The sequence below is a fragment of the Corythoichthys intestinalis genome, chromosome 16, assembly GCF_030265065.1.
Source record: "Corythoichthys intestinalis isolate RoL2023-P3 chromosome 16, ASM3026506v1, whole genome shotgun sequence".
NCBI classification, from domain to species: domain Eukaryota; kingdom Metazoa; phylum Chordata; class Actinopteri; order Syngnathiformes; family Syngnathidae; genus Corythoichthys; species Corythoichthys intestinalis.
This window is the reverse complement of record NC_080410.1, coordinates 3,745,032-3,752,341: the sequence shown is the minus strand read 5'-3', so window position 1 is coordinate 3,752,341 and position 7,310 is coordinate 3,745,032.

Genomic DNA, 7,310 nt, shown 5'->3' with positions numbered 1-7,310 from the left:
GAGATAACGTTAATTAATTGCTCTGTTTTGTAGGACACGTACTCAGGGTCCAAATGTCCTGCTTCAATTTGTTCTGAGAAATCTAACATGTCCCAAGAGAGCTCACGCAAAATCTCAGATAATGCCGCCATGTTGGGAAGAAATAGGACGAAGCAATCGCTTATTACTCGATCAACTCAAACCCCGCCTAGTTCACACCCGCCCACCGAGTTTGATGAGCCAATGACAGATAAAATTATTTCATGCGGCCACACGGGGAACGGGAACAAGAGTGCAAGAATGAAATAAATAAAAAGTGAAAAAAATAAATGTTGAAATAAATAAATATATGATGAAATAAATAAATAAAAATTGAAATAAATAAATAAAAATTGAAATACATTTTGAAATAAATAAATATCAAATGAAATAAATAAATAAAAATTGAAATAAATAAAAGTTGAAATAAAACAATAAAAATTGAAATAAATAAATAAAAATCGGGGAAAAAAATGAAATAAATATAAATTGAAATAATTAAATAAAAATTGAAATAAATAAATATGAATCGAAATAAATATAAATTGAAATAAATAATTAAAAATGGAAATAAATAAATATAAATCATTATAAATAAAAATAGAAATAAATAAATATAAATTGAAATAAATAAAAATTGAAATAAATATTGAAATAAATAAATAAATGTTGAAATAAAAGCATTTTAATGACACTTTTAATTATTTATTTAATTTATTTATTGAATTTTTGCACTCCTGGTCCTCCATAGATTATAAGTATGGGAGATGTGTTAGAAAAAAATGCGATATTTACCTCCCGCTTAGGCTACTGATATGCTTGACCAAGCAGTCTGTGGAGGAGACTACAGATCTACTAAATCACCAGAAGAATCCTCTGCTTGTTCGTTATGTCTAATGATCAGTTAAACTTAAAAAAAAAAAAAAAAAAGTCTGTTGCATACAAATCAGTGCCATATGAGGGCAGTTCCCACCAGTTTAGACACACTACAAAGGTTTAAAATCCATTTTAAGTAACTAATGTTAACCTGTTGTATGACTGATACGACTTTTGTAATTTCAGGAAAACCAGCATATGAAATAAACGAGGCAGACCCTGACTGGGCACCATCCTTACGACTGGGACACACATGTGTTCAGCCCACCAACGTGGACCGCTCTTCTAGGCGAAGTAAATGGTAAATGGTGTTATACTTGTATAGCGCTTTTCCACCTTTCAAGGTGCTCGAAGCGCTTTACACTACATTGCCATCTACCTACTGGTGTAGGCGTGAGAAATTGAGGATGGAGGAAGACGTTGGTGAGCTACAGGAGGAGCCTTCAGCGCCCTTTAAATGCTCCTTCTGACCTTCATGCGCCTGCGTTTGGACCTGCCTGCACTACACATTGCACACATATTCCATGTTTCCCATAAGACTGCGTATTGAGTGTTCAATGACATGGTGCCCTTTTTACATGCTAACTTGAGACGAGCAATTGTTTGGCCCAACAGAGAAACATTCTATAAAACAATGCCTCACGAGTTTGTTGAGTCCTTCAGACGCAGAGTTGCAGTGAATATTGAGTTTTTTGAAATTTTTACAGAGAAACCATCAAATCTTAAGGCGCGTGTGCAAATGTTTTCTAGTTACAAGCATAACTACACCATGAAATACCTAATTGTAATCACACCAAAGGGGGGAATTTGTTTGATGTCAAAAGGTTGGGGTGGTCGCACAAGTGACAAACATATCACCTTGAACAGTGCTTTTTTTTAATAACCTTTTGCCCGGGGACATTGTCTTGACTAACAGAGGCTTTGATATTCAAGAACATGTGGGTATGTTATGTGCAGAGGTCAAACTCCCTGCGTTCACAAAAGGTCGCTGTCAGTTAGCTGGTAGAGATGTAGAGGAGACTAGGAAGATAGCACATTTGAGGATCCATGTTGAACGGGTAATTGGTAATCTTTGCCAGAAGTATAAGATCCTAACAGGAACTACACCTATTAACTTGGTTCTGCCATGAGATGGCGAAGATTGCACATTGTTGGATAAGATTGTTTATGTATGTGGTGCCCTTACAAACCTTTGCCCAACTGTTGTGTAGTTTGTACTGTTTTACCATTTACTATGCTAACCCATTCAGCCTAACCCATTCAGCTGTTATTGATATTCTGTATTTTGTTGTGACTTGATTGTATTTAATAAAACATATTAAGTCATCTTGAATCCTATTCTTTATAAGTACAGCATTTGTGTCAATACTGTATTTTTATATGTATATTTATATAATATACACACGCATAATAATGTTTATACAAAGGACGACAGTTTACTACTTTGGCCAGGTACTTTTAATGTTGCCAAATTGTCAGTTAAAACAAATCACAAACTACCAACCACCACTAATTTAAGTGGAGCACAGAGAGCAGAACCAACACATGTCTTTAGCTGTGTCATGCTGTGTAGACCAACACAGATTAACACTAGAAAACCCAACATTTTTTTAGCCTACTGGAAAGCCCAGAAGGGGATCAGATGATCCCCACAACTCTGGGTATCCACAATTAGCATCTGTATATGTGCAAATGAGTGTGTCATTGTCTCTCAAATAGGCCACTCAAGCACACAAGCAAACAACCTTACTCTAACCCACAAGGGTTGGTCAGTTTACACTGACTCTTGCCATGATAGTTTCAGTTATTATTTGAGAGTTTTATTTTTGAATATGGTTTTATTTTATTCATTCACTGCTCTGCCCATTTTTTCTTCTTCTCCTATAGCACACACAGGCAACTTTATGTATAAATTACTGCAATGAAATAAACAAACGCACAGACCATTGCAACGTGTATAAAGTTATAATGAATGAAATAATCAATACATTTGTGACGACAAAAAATCTCAAATGTTTTGGTCTCACAACCCAACCCAAGTGTGATCAGCTCTGTCATGTGGCTTTCTGAATGCAAAGTGCTAACTACATCAAGGGGGGGGGGTGCTAATCTTGGTGACCGAGCTCGTGTGAGCGAACGACGGTCGACTGGCGGGGTGGATTTGAACAGGAGCAGGAAATTATGGTGGCTGAGAGGTGTCAGGCGAAATGCAAAGTCTCAACACTTTGCAAATAAAAAAAAGCATGAACCCCAATTGCAAACGCTTTGCAAAAGAAAAAAAGCATGAATGCAAACCGCCACAACACGATCCCCAGTTCCTAAAGCGCGATTGCAAATTGGCAAAAGCACGAACCCTAATTGCCACAACACAACAGCAAATGGTTCGTAGCACGAATGGCTCAGAGGGCAAATGCAAAGACACAGCAGCAAAAATCCCGCAACAGAACAGCAAAATCCCACAACACGACGGCAAGAGGATGACCTGGAAGTACAAAAAAATTAAGATTAAAAAAAAAAAAAAAAAAAAAAAAGATCGACATATTGTATATTGCTGTATGTGCTATCTGACCATCTCTACGGACCTCTGTGAAGTTGGCCCCCTCGCCCCCATCAGACATATTTATATAAAAATGATGTCAATCGTTTGTACTGTAAAAGCTTTGTTAGTGCTGCTTTCGTTCTAGAGATATTTACAATTCTTTTTGGGTAAATCTGAGGTCAGCTAGCCCCCCATTTCAATTCAGAATTGTGTCTGTCATTTGTGCTAGTTTGTGCTGCAACGGTTTTGTAGATCAGTATTATGCTTTTATTGAGATATTAATTTTAAGTGGTGACGTCACTCGTAGCTTTTCCTTAGCTTAGCTCCCGTGGCTAATAGAGCATACCAACTCTCTCAATAACAGAGGTGTGTCCTAACAACTAACACGAACGTAGCACAAACGAATGGCAGCACTTCAGGACCATTTTGCAGTAAATGAGGGGCTTAGAGTGACGTCATCACTCAAAATGAATATCTAAAGCCCCCCAATTTACTGCGAAACGGACCCGAATTTGTTTGTGTTATGATCGTGCTTGTTAGGTAGGTAGCTAGGACACCCCTCTGTTATTGGGAGTTGGTATGCTGCATTAGCCGCGGGAGCTAAACTAAGGAAAAGCTACGAGTGACGTAACCACTCGAAATTAATATCTGAATAAAAGCATAATACTGATCTACAAAACCATTGCAGCACAAACGATTGAAACAATTGTTAATTGAAATGGGGGGCTAGCTGACCTCAGATTTACCTATATAAAAATTGTAAGTATCTCTACAACGAAAGCAGCTCAAACAAAACTTTTACAGCACAAACGATTGACATCATTTCTATATAAATTTGCGTCTGATGGGGGGGGGGGGGGGGGAGACTTCACAGAGGTCCGTACAGATAGTCACAAAGCACATATAGCAATATAAAAAGTGTCGTCCTTTTTTTTTTTTTTAACTTCCGGTCATCCTTTTGCCGAGTCCTTGCTGAGTGAGGCTGCTTTCTCTTTCGCTACTACTACTAGTCAGGCTACTTTCAGACACTTATTTCTTACTTGCCTACTGTAGGTTGATAAATTTGTAGGTAGATTTGTTTATTTCTTGGTCAAGCCAAAAAAAGTTCTTTCAATCAAAATATACATTTTCAATCGAGAAAAAAAAGTCACTTAAATGAAAGCAAAATGTGTCTGAACAAGTCAGGCTGCTGTTTCTTTACTTGCAACCAGCCATTAGCTGTGGAAGGGGGTTGGGCGTCAGGCTACTCTCAGACACTTTTTACTTGACAATAAACTGCTAAACTTCTGAGGATATTTTGACAGTATTTTAATACTTCTAATTTATTCAGATGTATTTGTTTGAATACCCTCTACATGTTAAAAACAATTTTGAAAAGATCAGTTAACAATTTACTGTGGATATACATTAATATACATAGATATTCAGAAATACTACAACAAAGCACACCAAGCAACAGTGGTAACAAGAAAAACACCTCACATGAAATGGCTGGAAAAAAATATGCAAAGCTAGTAAATACCACTCTTGGTTCAGAAACAAGCTATCATTCAGGCAACTTTTGCATTCAAACACAGTTTGCTTTCATTCAAGTGACTTTTATTTTCTATTGAAAATATATACTTTGATTGAAGGAACCTTTTTTTGGATTGACTAAGACATACAAAAATCTACCTACAAATTGATCAACCTACAGTAGGCAAGTAAGAAATAAGTGTCTGAAAGTAGCCTGACTAGCCGTAGTAGCGAAAGAGAAAGCAGCCTCACTCAGCAAGGTTTTGCCCAACCCCCCCTCAGGTAAAGTAGCCTGACTGAGCCTGTTTCGCCCATCCTCCTCCTCAGCTAAAGTAGCCTGACTGAGCCTGTTTCGCCCCAACCCCCTCTTCAGCTAAAGTAGCTTGACTATCAGACACTTATTTCTTACTTGACACTAACTGCTAAACTTCTGAGAATATTTTGAAAAAAGTATTTTAATAATTCTAATTCATTCGGATGTATTTGTTTGAATACCCACTACATGTTAAAAAAACATTTTTGAAAAGATCAGTTAACGATTTACTGTGGATATACATTTATATTCATAGATATTTAGAAATACTACAACTAAGCACACCAAGCAACAGTGGTAACAAGAAAAACACCTCACATGGAATGGCTGGAAAAAAATATGCAAAACTAGTAAATACCACTGTTGGTTCAGAAACAAGCTATCATTCAGGCAACTTTTGCATTCAAACACATTTTGCTTTCATTCAAGTGACTTTTATTTTCTATTGAAAATATATACTTTGATTGAAGGAACCTTTTTTGGGATTGACTAAGACATACACAAATCTACCTACAAATTTATCAACCTACAGTAGGCAAGTAAGAAATAAGTGTCTGAAAGTAGTCTGACTAGTAGTAGCAGCGAAAGAGAAAGCAGCCTCACTCAGCAAGGTTTTGCCCAACCCCCCCCTCAGGTAAAGTAGCCTGACTGAGCCTGTTTCGCCCATCCCCCTCCTCAGCTAAAGTAGCCTGACTGAGCCCGTTTCGCCCCAACCCCCTCTTCAGCTAAAGTAGCCTATCAGACACTTATTTCTTACGTGACACTAAACTGCTAAACTTCTGAGAATGTTTTGATAAAAGTATTTTAATAATTCTAATTCATTCGGATGTATTTGTTTGAATACCCTCTACATGTTAAAACACATTTTTGAAAAGATCAGTTAACAATTTGCTGTGGATATACATTGATATACATAGATATTCAGAAATACTACAACTAAGCACACCAAGCAACAGTGGTAACAAGAAAAGCACCTCACATGAAATGGCTGGGAAGAAAATATGCAAGACTAGTAAATACCACTCTTGGTTCAGAAACAAACTATCATTCAGGTTTCATACAATGGTGTAAATATTACATTGAATTTGAAACCATATTTGAATTTGAAACAAAACTTAATCAAACTGAACTAGTGCTCCACATCTGTGTGCATGTGTTGTGGACCCTTCCGTTTGTTGGGCCGAGGGGTAGAAATGAGATGGGCTCGGCTTGGGGGCGGATTGGTAGTTTTAGGAAGCACCAAAACCCCTGGTGGTTCTAGTGTAAAGCAACATAGGATAACAATGACAAAACAACCCAAATTTAATTTCTGAAAGATTTATTTGTTCCCATGACACACGGTCCACCAGCAAAAACGAGGCGCTGCCAAATAAAGAAGTGTACGGGGGGGGGGGGGGGGGGGGGAATGTCTCATGTCTGTCAGAAATGTGGCTGATTGACTTGTGGCTCATGCTGTACGCCTTACCCAGTGATGTGTCAGGATTGTATACGGTACACTGTACAGTTTTTTGTTTTGCTCTAAATAAATCTTTCAGAGATTGAAATTCAGTTATTTTGTCTTTGTTATCCTACATTGGTTTAGGTTTAGAGTCTACATTATAAGCCTGCTGGAAATGGATTCAAGATGAAAAAAAAAAAAAAAAGGATTGCTAAAATATAGTTCAATATACTATGAAAGTCAACCTGTTCAGCTACACATCCACATTAGGTCTGTGGCATATTTACTGTAGCTAAATGCTTCATTCCCACATACATACACATTTGCTTTTTTTTTTTTTTCTTTCTCTATGTAGAGATAGAAAAACACTCCGGTTTCCTCCCACATTCCTAAGACGTGCATGCTAGGCTGATTGATCATTCCAAATTGTCCGTAGGCGTGAGTACCAACGACCACCATCAACGACCACAATAGATTTGCAAATTAGGATCAGATGATCCCTCTCTGGGCACAAAAGGTATATTCATCAACTGATCCCTCCTTGGGTTTTCTAGTGTTAAATAATAATGGGACAGTTCTCATTATCACACGCAACCATGTCATCTTTGGTC